The following is a 16537-nucleotide window of genomic DNA, read 5'->3' as shown; positions in this document are numbered from 1 at the left end:
TTTCCTTTTTTCTTTTCACGTGGGGCGGCGTAGCTGGGCCCCGGGACCAAGCTGTGAGGAGCTGGAGCCGCCTGCGCGCGCGCGCGCGCTCCCGGGCCGTGACCTGCGAGGGAACTGAATGTAGTTTGCAGAGTGCCTCTTCTAGGTAGCGACCGAAAGGCTCGGACCCCCGTACGCGGCCTTTGGTGCCTCAGAGTCGTCTAAATACTTTGGCCTCGGGGTCTGAGCCTGCTAGGTGGGGAGTGCTCCCGTTCTGGTTGGCCCCCGAGAGCAGACTTTTTCCTCATTGCATCTGTGAAGTGTGGATAACAACTGCCTACCTGCCTCCCAGGGCTTTTCTGAGGAGCCATTAATTAAAGTTTGTCAAGATCTCTGAAGATGCAAAGTGCTGTCAGTATTATAGCCGTCTTAGTTCCACACTGGGTCTCTGTTTCCAGAGTTTAAAAAAAAAAAAAAAAACTGTATCTTAAGTATTTTCCTTAACTCTTGGTGCACTTGCCCACAGAAAGAGACCCTGTAGGAAAGCTACTTTCTTTATCTGGATTGGGGTCGACTACCTTTTCCTTCCAAAGGAGGCAGACAGATACATTTTTATATATTCTTCCTTTTGCAACAATTATTTAAAAATGAATATTGATATTCATAGACCAAGAACTGATTGCACAATAGGGGAGCCCTTGACTGGTGAAACTGCCCTATTTATGAAGCTTGTTTCCTATTGATTTTCTTTAACCGGAGTGAACCTTTCTGCTGGTTGTTAAGTTTTGTCAATGAAAAGTGTATAGAAAGCCCATATTCCCGTAGTTCTTAGTCTTTGTTGTGGACACATCTGGTTAAACTGTTTTGATTCTTAAGTGTTTGTAATCATCATCATTTGATTTGACCAGTAAAATAACTGACTAAGGGGTGACAGAAGAAAATCTCCCAGGTTTTAGAGATATTGCTATGTACTAAGACTTTGACACGATAGTTAAAGTGGAGAAAAAACTGTTTCATGCACTTTACTTTGACTTTTTAATTTTTTTTATAAAAAAAGACCTTTTTATTTTACAAAGTCTGCCTTTTATGTACATTATATATGTTCATAAGCTTTTCTGTAACATACTAAAGAAACTGATATTTCAGTAAAGTGTGTTAATGTTTTACCTCCTTTGTCCTGGATATTTGCCTGAGCTTTGAAAGGGAAATGCACACATCTTCGGTGTTCCCTGATGAGTGATAGAGACCATTTCTTTCCAGCTTACTCCACTGAACTGGATGAGGCTTTTCTCATTTCATCCTAAGCAAGAAGGACCATAATTAAGCCTTCAAACTCTGCTTTTCCTTCTGTCTTTTTCCTAACAATTGTGGCACTGAAATGGCAAAAGCTCTTCAAGTGGCTAAAGCAATATGACTGTTGTCTGCTTTAGCTAAACAGACTTTAGTCTATTTTTAAACTTTAAAATGAGCCACTTCTGACTAGCATTGAGGTAGATGGTGTGGGCTTAGCTGCACTCAGTCTCTTCAGGTGTTCAGATAGCGTACCAACCTGTTAATGTAAGTTACTTCAAGTGTTACTGTAAGAAAAACATCCTCAGAGGTGTCAGTCGCTTTCAATATGTATTATTTTGTACTGTTTCTCAGTCCTCTGTTTCCATTGTGTTTGTCTCTGCAATGGGGGGTTCAGGCAGAACTGAAGAACAGGGAAGTTTTCCAGTCTTGTTAAAGTACTTTTAACAAGAGCTTTGTTCTAGGTGTGGCAGGGTGTACAAAATGAAGTATTTGTATCTCTTGTTTGCTTTTTGAACATGTACCAGTATTCATAGAAGAGGTAATCGTATGGCTCAAAATACAGCCAAATTAGGGACAGACAAAAGGACAAAACAATCCTCTTTAAGCCCCAGATGCAAGTACGTATCCTGCTATATCAAACAGCAGCATAATCTCTTCTACACCTGGGCAGGCACTTCTCTTGATGAAGGCAATGGTGTGCTCAGTGGATGCTAGGCAAGTAGGTGCTTTTCTCAGTATGTCAGGCACTAACCTTCCCCCAGACTTTGAGTGCTGTGCACTCATATGTACTGGCAGGAGATCTCTGGTCTGTTAATATTCATTTATTTAGATTAAACTTCACAAATGGATAATTTTCTCCAGCAGTTAGGGTGGGGGTTCTTTTTTCTTTTTTCTTGGTAGGACAAGATGACAGTTCTACAAACAACTTAAAATTAATGGTCAGTTGGTTACCTATATTAGATATTCCAAGTGTGTACATGTATTTATTTTAAAATGTTACAACAGCCTCCAAGACTAGCTTTCATTCAATTGCTTAATTGACAAGGCTCTTTACTGAACTTGTATTTATAGTTCACAGCATTTATCTCTCCGAACAATGCACAGAATCCCATGTGACATTCCTCTGCCATTTAAATGATAATACACAATTTAACTATGTAATTCTTAATTCTTCTTTAGTGCTGTTTGTCAGCATTACTTTCTAACTCAGATGCAGAAGGTCTGTCGCATTCACCTAATGAAAATACATTTAAATAATAAATTGCTGGCATAAATTTTAAACCACCATGAAGAGCAAACCACTGTGCCACAAGCATCTAAGGTTTCATTTTGGTTTAAATGTTTCGGTAGGTATCAGCACAACTGTGGTTTTGATGGCTAATGGGCAATAAATCTCTTTTGCAAAGTCTTTAAAGCCAGACCCTAGGTAATTACACCTTTCAAGAAGAAACACAGTTTTCTATTTGATGATTGGTAACTACCTCAAGTTATATATAGGTTGTGTGTTCAAAAATGGCATAGTTAGGTTAATGAAACTAGAGATTTTGTGTTAGAGAATCTGTGTGCTACTGTTTGTAAGTAAGTGTGCTTATTCAAAGAGGATGTAGAAAACTAGCTTGATTGGATTGTGATACTTTTCTGTGAAACTTGCTGCATTTTATTCTTCTGGTGCAGATCATCTGCTTCTGTGCTAGAGAAAGCTTTGAATTACCATCACATTAAGGAAGACTAACTTTCTCTCTTCTGTGTGATTTCTTTAAGGCAAACAGTGCCTTGTAAATTCTTGGTCTGGTACATTCTTTGCATGCCTTTTTAGCTTTATGTGCTGTCTGATGTTTGACTATCTTTCAGCAGAACAAAGGCATGAAATTCTATAAAACTTTCTTTTGTATGATAATCTCATTTGTACCAGTCTAATGCTGCTTTCTTCCAGTGAGGTTTCTTTTGACTTAGAGTAATAGGAAAGGCAAATCAGACCATTGCTTATTTGAGGACTAGAAGACTTTAATACCTGGAAGGTTTAAGTAGAAATTAATCTGTGATAGGAGGAGTTATCAGTTCCCTTTGTGCATTGCTGGCAGCTGAGCAGTAGTATACCTGAAGTTAAAGGAATCAAGCTGTATAACTTTTACGAGAATCAGGCTGTAGGGTTTTAGGCCTCACTTCAGCAGAGCAATTAAGGTCGCACTTAACTTCCCACCGCTGCTCACTCAGGGGCTTTCAGTTGAGTATGGGCTTACGTGCTCACTGCACTGGGGCCTTAATGGGATGTGGGTTGTTGCACTGAACAGAGAAGAGGCTGGGTGGGGGTTGCAGCACGCTGGCTATCCTGGATCCAGGGCAGAGTTTTGTGTTTTTCAGCTCTGTGGAGACTCATGTGCTTAACTGATAACACTAGCTTTAGAAAAGAAAATCTCTAGAGGATTTTGTAATGTGAATGCACTTCATTAAGTCCCATATTTCAGCATGTTTCCTCCCCAATTTTTCCTTTTATTGGAATCTAAGGGATGGGGGGGGGAGGGGGTTGTTACTACTCACAGCTTGATTTCATTGTCACTGAGACATTATGTCCAACTCGTACTAGTGTGAAAAGAGGGCTGAGTTCAAGGTTTCTGAGACCTACATAAAGGGTGTCAAAAATGTGGTTGCGTGGGGAGTGAGTTACTGCTGAATCTTTGGGGTGTGACGAACAGCAGAGGCTCTGTGAATTCAGTAGGCTTTCCACTTACCGAACAAAGCAAGACTGGCCTTTGCAGGACAAAGATCCCCTGCTTTTGTTTGTCTGTGTCTCAAGTAATTTCAAATCTGGATTTATTTGCATTGTGGATTTCCCTCACCATTGGCAAGTTCTTTCCAGGGCCGGAATTCCCTGGCCTCACACACAAAAGCTGCTGCCCCAGGCAGAGAGCAGAGTTCATTGCTGATGCCCTGCTTCACTGGCCAGCTGAGGTCAGGTCAATCTGTTTAAAGATTCTGGAAATAACTGAGAGCCAGTGGAAGAATGTAAAAATAAAGTTAGTTACACTTTGATTTACTTGGCTTACAGCATGCCTTTAATATCATCAGCAGAGTTTTTGTGGTTTGATTTTCCTTTGAAGTTTGGTGCATTTTTTTTTTAATGTTAATAATACTCAGAATTTTCTCACTGACATACTAGGTGGTCCAGGACTAGCTTGGATGTGAGATCATATTAAAACTTAATCCCATTTTGCATGTTATTACTACTTTGCAACCACAGCATAAAATTTAATCAGTCCTTCAGAGCAGCGCTCCCTGGATTGCATGCTGCAAAGCTCTCGCACCACCAGGCCAGGCTGCGCAGTAACAGCGCCTGCCGGGGCCCGCATGGCTCCCGCGACTGTCGATGGCCTGGAAAACCTTTCACCTCGCCCTCTCGGGTGCTAATGTGGCTCACCACTGAAGTCAATGGACACAGCTCTGAGCAGAGGTTATTTCAAAGGATAGTGACTTGCATCCACAAATAATATTTCATTGTGAATCAACTGGCATTTTAACAAACTTTATCAGTCACGCCTTCAGGAATCGTTTAACCTAACTTGTTGTACTTTGCACACAGGCCAGGCATGAAGGGGAAACAGCTACCATGTTACACCTGTAATTTCTCAACCCTTTTGCGGGCTGTGGCTTTCTGTCACCCGACCTGGGCAGAGGCGCAGCGTGAGCTCACCAGAACAAAGTAGGGCAGCAGCATCCACAGATAACTGCTTCCATGTTTGCTCACTAGTATTTCACAGTACTTCAGTACTGCTTACCTGTGTGTCCTGTAGGGTCTACCTGAGCAAATATCTTCCTCTTCTCCTCACTTAAAGTCAGATATACAACCTCTGCTGCCCCTCTGTGTCATCAAGATTTCACATGCCTGTGTCAGACTCCTGACAGTCCACAATGGTGGTTTGGAAGGTTCCTGCACAGCTTCTGGACTTCTCAGTCTCTTCAGGAGGAGCACATGTGCAGGCCTGCTTGAATCAGAGCCACGACTGTGCACAGGTGTGAAAGGAGCTGTGCAAACAAAGAAGGAGAATTAGTACAGCTGAAACCAAGCCAGCAACGTGCTAAAGGAAAAGAGCTCTGGCTGGATTATCAGAGGATGAAAGACAACAATAAGCAATGAAGAGGGGCAATGCTGTTATCAGACTGTATGTTTCTGAGTGATCCTGCTATTCAACTGCTTCTTTTTGTGTTTTTTGTTGGTGGCACTCTGACTGTTTCTACAAGGAAGCAAACCTATGGGAAGACCGGTTGTGCAAAATGCAGATATCACTGACTCAGGGAGAACAGAGCAGACATCCTGAAAACCCAGGAGCCTCCAGTTCCCATCCCAGGGAGGGAAATGCAGGCAGGAAGATTTCATGTCAGATACAAGCACAGCACCAGCTGGGAAGAGTAAGTTACAGTATACTGTAATACAATTATACAGGCATATTTAAATTGCACAGTTATTGGTACTGCCAGGATATTCTTATGCTTGTCTAAGCTCTGCCTACCACCTCTACATAGTGCAAGATGGTAACAATCCGGGCTTTTTTCCCCAGTGATTATGTATACATGCAACCAAGCCTCAGCTTTGCTAGATTGTACCATGCATCCATCAAGGCTGGTGTCTTTTTTTTCTTTCCTGCTTGGCTGATTCCTCTAGCCCAGCCAAAATGAAAGTACTGTGCATATTAACAAGGAAAACCAGTTGAAGGAATGCCACGTTAACTGTAGTAGTTAAAGTAACAGATACTTTAGAGAGAGAGGGAAAAAAGCCCGCTGAATAACTCTTTGCTTACACAGTTTTGTCACTGCCCTCAGTGATAAGCCAGCGCAAGGTATTCTGAAAGAAATAGTCAATTGCATGGAAGTTTGTAAAAAGGAATAGATTGTAAAGCATGGAAAAGCAAGTGAATCCCATCCAATATATATCTGTGGCAAAGGACTTGAGAGATGTCTTTAAAGAACTCATCCACAGCCCAGTGTGGACAAGAGATATGCAGGAATGGGAGGAAAAGTGCTATAGAGAGACAGTTAAATCCTTAGAGAAACTGGGAATGGTAAACAGCAAACATCCTTTGAGGCAATCATACGGGTTCATAGCTTGCTAATCTCTCACAGCCCTATTTCTCCACCTTCCATGACAGTTTTACTGCAACAAGTTCTGGAATAGGTCTTTTTCTAGACAGTTTGTGCCGAGCAACAAAATAAAATGGACATGCAGGGCAGCCCTCAGCTCTGGAGCACAAGGGACTGGCCATTTTGCAGGGCTGACCAAAGAAAACTTGAAATCTTGAAAGCCCAGCCTTGTTTTCAAAAGTTATCAGTAAATGTTTGTATGTTTAATGGATTTCACTTTGCATAATATTAGGTATAGCCAATAACTTTTTACTGCCCTCAGTATTTAATTCAACATATTTGATATTATTTACCAAAAATCATAGAAAATGTCTTTACTTCCCTAGTTTTGAGTTGTGAGCAGTTCATTAAAAAAGCTCACTTTCAGTATCATAAAATTGGCATATAACATTTAATGTCCAAATACATAATAGTCCATGGTTTCCCAAACTATTTGGAGTGGCTGATACTGCGAGCCTTGAGGCACTCTCAAAGGTCATCGCTGTAGCTACGCAGCGCTGAGCAATTCACAGAGGGTTTCAGCTCAGTATGGTTTCACAAGTGGGCTGCAGAGCAGGCTGGCAGCCAGGTCCTCGTGGGCTGGTGTTACAGGGCGCTAGCAGAGCCTGCCTGCTGGCGATGGCTGCTCCTGATGCTCTCGGGTATCCTCCAAAACACGTGCAAGAGTTAAAATTACTGTTTGTCTGTATGGAGTGAGTTGCAATTGCTTTCCTCTTTTAATTGAAACGTAGCTAAAGAGTTTTGTTCCCAAAGATGCCTTGCTTTACTAAAAGGCAAAGACATCTGTTAAAGTGTCCCCATGCGCACACAACCCCTCCCTTCAACTCCCCCATCCGCCAAAAGCCTTTTCACTTCATGGCTGAGATCTCACAAATTCCCTCGCAGTGAAGACAGACAGCCATTTACCTAAAGTGGCATTAACACACTAATGCAGCACGTAATGAGGTAAGGACTGAATACATTTTATACCAGTATCTCAAATAAGAGCACAAAAGAAGGGTGGTTTATTTCTGCCTATCCGTAAATTTTAGTCAGAGGAGTCATAATTTTTTAATGTGCCTGTCTTGCTAGCTTCCTTTTTGTGTTCTGCTGTGGGGGAAAGTGCATTAATAAACTATGGTTTAAAGCTGCCATTGTGACTTTTCTTTTCTTTTTTTCCTGTGTATGATTTCTTGGAGAGGAACTAGGATCTGTTCCCTCTAGTTATTTGTTTAAGTGACTGCAGTTAGTTGATTTCCTTTGGTTTAGCTAGGTCACCTTCATAATCCCCAAAGCTGTCAATGCCACTTAATGTTTTCAGACTAAGGAAAGGTGATTATTTCCTTTGTCTTGTTAAGAATATATGGGATTTGCTCATCTGGCAAAGTGTTCTATTTCTTTTCTTTAAACTCAGTGCAGTGCAAAATCAGGTGACATACATTATGGATGAGCCTGGATGCAAGGATCTGGAAGATATTAATGGTATTATTTCGTTTCACACCAGCTACACAGCAAGGCAACTGCTCAGTGGAGATATTTCTAATTTTATAGCCACCAGAGATCAAAACCAGGCCCTCTGTTTGTGATTTGTGGGATAAAAGTAACAGGCTAAATACTTCTCTGATTTACAGCCCTGCAGGGGTAAAGGCATGAATTTGTCTGCAATTTGGATGCAAAAGCTGATGATGAGTATATCCATGATGAGTATTATTTATGATATGGTTTTATCCTACTTGCTTTTAGAATTGACAAGGGAGACTGACAGCTGTGGCTAGCAGACTGCCAGGAGCCCAGCTAAACGGAGACTGCTGTAAGAATCAGGACTATAGGACATCTTATGAGCTCCTCTATCAAGGAATATTTCAGACTGTGCCAAAAATGAGGCAATCATCTCCAGGCTCATAAAAACAATTACCTGTGTAGAATTTTATCAAAAGTAGCTGCAAAGAAGAAAAAATGTTCAAACAGGGAATGTCACACTGAGTCCAGTTATATTACTTTCAAGGCTCATTAAAGAGGTTGGTAGGTCGCATTGAGTCATTCCCTTCCCAGAAACACGGTACAGCGTGGAGGGGGACAGAAGCGGCCCGGGGACTTGCACAGCTCATTACGTGGGATGCTGCCCAGCAACAAACAGGGGATCCTGAAATCACTAATGAAAGAGCCCACTGCAGTCATTTATCCCTCCATCCAAGCCAGTTCGGTGGAGGATCTCTTTGCTCAGTGTGCATTTTGCAGGATTTCGCCCAGACTAACCTTAAGTGACTCACAGAACCAGGATTTCTACCTATTTTCTTGGAGACTATTCTACATTCTCACAGGCCTTACAAATCGTGCTTTTCCTTGTGATATTTAAGCTATGTTTTTGTTTTTAAGAAGTGTCCTTTGGAGGAAGATAAAATGTTCTTAAACAGGAAGGACTTTCAAAGTGTTGATAAAGTGAGAAGGAGAAGGGTCATCTTAGCTGACATGAAATCCTCAAGATGAAAGTGAGCTGTGCTAATGTGGGATATTACTATCTCAGATGATAACTAGGGAGAATAGTTTCTCGTTGTATTCACGTGTAGGAACGGCAAACCTGAGAGACTTGACAGGTGTGATAAGGCTGAGGGCTTCCATTAGGGCTGTTAACAAGGCTCTTCAAGCGACTGTCAGCCATAGAACAAAGGAAGTCACTGATGACTGACAGTTGTCTTACCACTTTGTGATTTATTACGGAGCTGATGAAACGTCAAACTTTCTAAAGACAGGTAGTTGGAGCTGATACAGAAAGGTTACACAGATGATCCTGGGCTGAGTCGCGTGTTTTTCTTCAAAAAACAAACAAACAACTTCCCTTGTTTCTAATAATGCTTCAGATGATTAGAAGTAAATTATAAATGTAATTTACTTGTCAGTATCCCGTCTGATAGTTATTTTACTTGCTGTATTTAGTTCATCTTAGTCAAAGCAAACGAATGAGGCACTTTGTGCTAATAGTCTCCAAACAGTTTCATTTTCTAGACCTCTTTTACACAAGCAGGACACTGTAGAAGCTGTACTGTAGACGCTACAGTTGGTATTCCTTGAAATTAAACTATTCCCATTAAAATAAAAAGCATTAAAATTATCTCTTGATATATTTCGTGAAAGACTATTTAGGGTGGCTTTTCTATGAATCTTAACAGGCCAGGCTACACATTTTTTTCTCTCTTTCAAGCTTTCAGCTTTAGCTCCTTCATACTGAAAGGGAAGTCGAGAACTGTCTCCTACACCATGTATTTCCTATAAAACAGCATGGCAATGCTGACAAACCCATCTCCCTTAACAGTGCTTTTAGTGACATTAGGAAAGCTGCCTCTGACCAAGAGACATGGGATAGAGAAATTAAATACCAAATTATAGATCTAAGGCTTGGTTGCTGCATGGTGATGTACTGATGCTTTCTAAGATATGAACAATCTGGGTTAGTACATAGATCTCCGATTCATGCACAGCGTCAACACTTAATATGAATCAGGATGCTTGTGAATACAAATGTTAGGAAGATTTTGTCTGGCTCTGGGAGGAAAAAAAAACTCAGGATCAGTATTAGCGCAACCATCTCTCTCCCTTCTCCTCCCACCTGCTTTGGCTAAGATAGTTTAAGCCAAGGAGCAACCATAAGCACATTCAGACAGGATCGAAACAGGTGGCCTGGGAAGCTGCAGGATCCACGATAAGGCTGCTGATGCAAGTGTCGTCCATTGTGGGAAGAGTGGCAGCTGGCGCAGGTTATGCGCAGGGCTTTTCCTCGAGCAGCCAGTCTGTTGCCCGCCAGCACTGCACCGTCGCTCTGCCGGTCTGGCAGTCACCAGCCGCAGCCAGCAACATGACACACTTTCTTCTGAGTCAGAATAGTCACAGCTCTTGTTCCACACAAGTGGGAAATTTGACAGATGTTTTCTGTACTGAGTGGCAAAAAACCTGAAGTTTCTGTATATTTTTTATGATAGGTCGTTTCTTTCTCCAGACTTAATACTTCTCCCTATGAGTATCATCCTCACCATCTCAGCAGCTAAGGGTGATCTTGAGAAACAGGATTGGATCTCAAAGTTGGGGAGCAAAAGCAGATGGATACGTCAGAAAAGAGAGCCAGAGAGAGGAGCTTTGCAAGCCGAGCGCAAAGAGGCTGTAGCTACATACCACCACCTAAGGTATGCAGGTTCCATTGGTGAAAGGGCCAGAACGGGGGCACAGCGGAAATGTGGGGGTGGGACAGCTGTTTTCTCAAGAAACTCAGCAGATTCCAGCCAACAGGAAGGAACGTGCTCTAATAAAGTCTTCTGCTGTGATGTCAGTTCAGATGCTTGTGCCTTATTTATGATGCCCCAGCAGTTAAGTAACTCGCCACAGGCTATGGGGTAATGACCAAATACCACATCTGAAAGAAGGGCTCGAGAATTTTGACCCCTCACCATGTTCAAACTGTTCAGCACCTTTTCTTTACCCTATAGATCACTTTGCTGCCATCCACACTTTGCTATGAGTTCTCAGACACAATTAATATTTGCACATGCTCATACATGTTGTATCTTACGCAGACAGTCTGGCAGCCCTGTGCTGTCTGTTAGCTTCCCTTTGCTAAACTGGGCTAAGAGGACATACCCACTCTTACACATAGTACCCCAGAAACATCAGCTAGAATGATAAGGAACACATGATGTGTTATTTTATGATAAAATGAAAATTAATGTTTCCTTCAATTGTATTTTTTCAATGTGCTGTCAATTTAATGATATCAATTGGTTCCTTTCAATTACAGCAACTATCAGCACGTTCACAATTATCAAGAGAGTTTCTTTTCAGACAGGGAAAGTGTACTCATTGAACAACTTTAAAAAATACCCTGCCTGAAACAAATTACTCACAAAGCTCATCAACATTTCAGTTCTCAGTTTGCATAATAGCATGAAAAATAGAGGTATGTCAGATGGAACCCTTTATGCATTAGAAATGACAAAATTTTGACTTCTAACATTTCAGATGTGTGTACATCTTACTGAAATTGTTGGGAAAGAACAAATATAAGAAAACCATTTCCAGCATCTCTGTGCCAACTGCCAGGAGCTGAGATATAGCATGGCTATATAATAAATAATGTTTAATGATAATGACATGTAACATTCAGAGACAGTAATACAATAAATACTGTGGTAATACCGATGATGTAACCCTAGTGCTTTGAAGTTTTCTCATTACGGATTCAAAGTGCTTTACAAAGATGAGTTAGGCATCCCCACACCCTTGCAGACAGTCTGTTATTGCCCTCATACCACAGGGAGGAAAGCAAAGGAAGGGAGAAGCTTAGGCCATGTTACATGCCACTGATAAAGCCAGAGCACCAAATGTAGCAGCAGGGCTTGGGCGTTGATCGATGAGCTCTGGCAAATAGTGCTCTTACCAATGAAGTGGAGTTAAGCTAAGGTGAAGCTGCCAAGATTCGGGCATGTATCTTTTTCTACTAGTAGTGCTGTGTGGGCAGTAAGCTGTGATAGTGGGATGGAGAGGACAGCTGGGGCAGTAACTCCTCAGACCACTGCAGGAAGATCTGCAAGAGCAATATCCTGCAGGTGGCTAGGAATTTTAGATGGAATTAATGTACTCAGCCTTGCAGGCACTGTTATTCAAGCCCTTTACCCATAAGCTGTTCACACCTTGGTCTGGGTGACTGCTGCAGCTGGAGGAGGACACCTGCTTTTAACGTCACAGTGGCAAAGAGCACTGTCCCTGGCAGACCTGGCTTCTCTCAGGGAACTAGTTGCAGGGCCTCAGCGCAAAGCTCTGTTTTGCCTGCTGAGCTGTACCGTAGTAGATGCACATGGTGAGGCACTCTTGGTTTAGAGGTGCTTTCGATGCTGAGGAGCTGGCGGGATCCTTTACCATCTGCCGCGTGCAGGAAGGGCCTTTGTTCGCGCCTCCTCGAGGGACCTGCCTCCTCCACGCTGGCAGCTGGCAGCTCAGCCTGCCCACGCTGCTGCCGGGCGCTTGGCAGAAAGCTCGCTCCTGCTGCTCGGCTTCCTCTGCACACACCAGTGCGTAGGGCCCTCCACGCCTCTGCCGTATACATTTTGCTGCCTTTGTAGGAGCAACACGGCTACTTCACTAATTTCACCTTGGTTCCCCTTGTATCCCAACACCAGGCAGAAAAGACAATGCAGTTCTAAGATTATAGCTACAAGCCTCAGAATCATAATGACAAGTAAAATAAAGCTGTAACAGGGTTATAGCCTATGTTTAACATGACATCTTCCTAGTTCTTCTCATACTTCACCCTGGAGCCCTTGTGCGATGCATCTCAAAGGGCAACAATGTGCATGTAATGGAGTAAGTCTACTGCAGGCACTTAATATCCATACGAATTCTTTCTTTTTTCCCCATGGTTACACTAGACCTTTCCTTCTGTTCCTATCTAGCATAAATGTAGCATCGATAGCTCATGTATTTATGCTTTTGGGATCCCTCCCTTTCCATCCCCTTCCCAGGGAGACAGCTTAATCCACAACCTTCTACCCAACAGCACTGTATTAACCGTAAACATTTTCTGTTAAGACTATGGACTTTGTGCCTTCCTACCCTTGCTAGAGATCAGGTAGGGCATCTTTGGGTACATCATTAACACTGATGAGAGAGCAGGAACAAGCACTGTGCTAGAGGAGCCCTTCAGGCCCCGCTCCTGCTCCTCATGTACTGTTGGCTTCCGAGTTTCAGGCTTGCAATGCGCTGATACGAGTTTGCACAGTGCAAAGGCTGAGGCGATGGGCCGAGCCCCTCCGGCCTCGCTGCCTGATCCAGGGCTGTCTCTGGAGCTGCTCACAGCCAACAGCAGGTAGACGGTGATGCGGGCCCAGGAGTAGACGCTGCCACCGGCTGGGCCAGGCTGTTGCTCGCTATCAGCCCTCAGGCCACCTGGCTTCACGTTTGGGCTCCTCTGTCCTGTGGCATGAACAGCTTTGCAGCACACTTCATTCAAAGCCATTCCTGAAAGAGAAGAACTTTAAAAACTGAAACTTGAAACTGCTTGGTTGGAGGAGTCAATGTAGCACTATATATTAACATAGGTATGCATACTTAATGAGGATGGAGTGATGACTTAGAAAGATTTTGGATTTCAGTGCTCTTTTTTTTCCATGTGGACAGACACACAACTAGGAAACGATTTTTTTTTCACTGCGTTGCTGTTGGTGTGGTAATTTGCACTTTTAAAAGTATGGAACAAAATGATCGTAAAATTAAGCCCAACAAGAAATGCAGAGTTGTAAGCATTGTACTTATTCTATTGTTGTGCAAATGAAACCCTAGGGACAGAGAAGAAAATCAGGCCATTTTATGCTGCTAACTACCTAATTTAACTAATGTACAATCCAGCTTCAGAATAACTGGGTTTGAAAAAAGAAAACAGATAAGAAAATAAAACCTTTATTAAGATATAAAGGTAATGAACTTAAATCATTACAAGTGGGTGAGGCTTCTGTAGATCATCAGATATTAAACACAATGTAATCACAAATGTCACCTAGTATTAGTAGCCCTTCTAATCTTCCAGGGTTCAGGAACACAGGAAGGACTTTATTTTGATTTAATTCACCCTCAGCTTGAAAACTGATTTTCTAGCTTTCTGCCAGTAGAAGTCAGATCAGAATCAGTTTTAGTATGTTATTAGACCAAAACATAAAGTTTTGATCTTAGGCTGTTTTGAGGGAAAGGTGTCTTTTATTATTATTATTACTTTCAGAGAATATCTTGTTTGCTTATTTGTTTATTGAGGTGTAAGTGATGGCTCTGGGAGTTTGTACTAAACTGCTAGTAACAACAGCGGAAATAGGTATGGCATTCATATGCTCCTCACAGAGCCTCACATTTTGCTCTATCAACACTTTTCTTAAGTGCATTGCATTAAGGATTCTGTAAGACAGGTTTCCACCTGGAGACAAAGCCTGCTCCCTTCCTCCCCCTCTTTACTTGAAACCTGAAGTCTTTTCGCATCAAGTATTTAATTTTCCTTTGTTCAGGATAAAATGATATGTAAAGTATGTGTTGCCATGGATGCAGAACTGAAAGCCTATTGATCCCTCCCTTATCCAGGTAGATTTCAACCAGGATATTTAACATCACACAGCACTACAGCATGGATGGGAAGACAGACACCACTGGAAAGGTGTGGGGAGAAGCAACTTCAGCACTGGAGTTCACACAGCTTGAAAGTGACTTGGTGAAAAAAAAGTAAGTCCTGTGCCTCTAAGAGGGCTGCTGTACTTGGTCTAAATGCGTCCGAGGGCAGCATCCCTTTGTCAGCCGTTGATTTTCTTCTTCCCTTCCTCTGCTTCGGTCACTAGGTATTTGGGCAGGTAAGTCTCGACTCAGAAAAGACGCTGCAGAAGGCCAGGAGCATCCCAGGAGCAGGAACAAAAGGCGACGATGCCCCTGCGCCACCTGCAGCCCTGCCTGGCAAAGAAGGTGTCAAGGCCAAGGCGAGGGCCGAGGCGGCGACCAAGGCGAGCCCCGTGCCGTGACGGAGTCGTCGGCAGGGGCTGAGCTGGGGCAGAGCCGGTGACTGAAACCCATGCTAATCCCCAAATCAATGCAACGTATATGGTGTAAAGTACATTTCGCCAACTCCGTTCCAAAAAGCAGTGCTGTCTCTGCGCTTCACTGCCAAACCCAAACCTGCAGCTGTGCTCCCAGCTAAGGGCGGTTGTCCTGCTGAGCTTGATAGCACCTCTTCTCGGTTTGCCTCCTCTTATCTCCCGCCCCCACTTTCCTCTCATTTTCCAAAAGGCCATAGCTGTGATATTTAAGCATCTCAGTCCACAACTAAAAGCTTGGATTGTTCCCATTTCCCATCCAAACCCACTCAGATTTGAGCTGTGGCCCAGATAAGTCATTTTAATGTGTATACCACAGATGCAGAATAAGGAATAATGGCATTTTAAATACTGTGCAAGGGTGGTGTGAAGATTAATGTTTGAGTGCGCTGTGGGAGTACCACGAAAGCCAAATGACCCAGCTGGGTCAAGCTATTCATCCATCTAGGGCAAGAATATAAGAACAGGGTAAGTATACAGCAGCTCATGGCTCAGGGACTTCCTGAGCCAACACTTTATCTCTGTGTTTTCCTCTTAGTGGCAGATGAGACCATGTGCTCAGTTCTCATGAATGACACACTGGGTAGAGTCAAGCTACCAGAGAGGTAATCATCTCGTAGGAACCCTCCTTGGTTCCAGAGGGGGACAGATAGGGCATATGTAATAAATATACACGTTTCAAGAGTGTTTTACAGTGTTCCCCTAACTTAATTCCAACAGTATTTTTTGTACACATTATATTTTCTGTGGCTTCATATCCTTTCATTTCAGCAGTAGCATACATATATAAAAACATCAGTTTACTGTCGTAATTACATTGGACTGTGGCATCCACAGAATTGCACTAAAATTGTTTAATTTTGTCTAAAGAGTGTAGCATTACCTCCATAGACTTGCATCAAAATTGGCTCATTTTGCTTCAGATTATCTTTTCCCCACAGGATTGCATTATTATGGCTTGCACTCGCTCCTTGCTGCTGAGAGCGCAAACTTTAAGCCAGCTCAGGTCATGAGTTAAATGCTTTTTTTTTTTTCTGCTCACTGCCCTCTCCATGCTTAAATACAGAGCACCTTAGCCACATTTGATCGACAGTTCATGCAGTTTAGCAGATGGGACTGCTGTATCTGCTCCAGAGGAACTTGGAATCAAGCAAGCATAAAGCCTAAATTAGCTTCTCATTCAAACAGCTTGATATCTCTGTTACTGGGGTGGGGAAAGCGTGAGGGGGGTCTGCAGAAGAAACAGTGGCCATTGCTTTCCTCATTGCGTGCGATAATGCTGTTCTCTTGTAGAGCCGTCAGTCCCTCATCGCTCATAAGAGCTACCGTAGCAGAAAGATGCATTTTTTTTCTAACTGAATTGGGCTTTAATAAAGCTATTGTATTTGATCACTGGCTTAGGAAACAATAATTTAGCATAATAGGAAAAGATCATTAATGCTCAGTGAAACTAACGCTCTGCTCCAGTTTCTGTTGCCCTAGAGAGATGGAGCAAATCCCTTCTCCTTACCGAAGGCTAAGCACAGTGCCCTGCACTTCCCCTTCCCAGC

This window comes from Apteryx rowi, unplaced genomic scaffold (genome assembly GCF_003343035.1).
Source record: "Apteryx rowi isolate R43461 unplaced genomic scaffold, aptRow1 scaffold_124, whole genome shotgun sequence".
NCBI classification, from domain to species: domain Eukaryota; kingdom Metazoa; phylum Chordata; class Aves; order Apterygiformes; family Apterygidae; genus Apteryx; species Apteryx rowi.
This window is presented reverse-complemented; position numbering follows the sequence as displayed.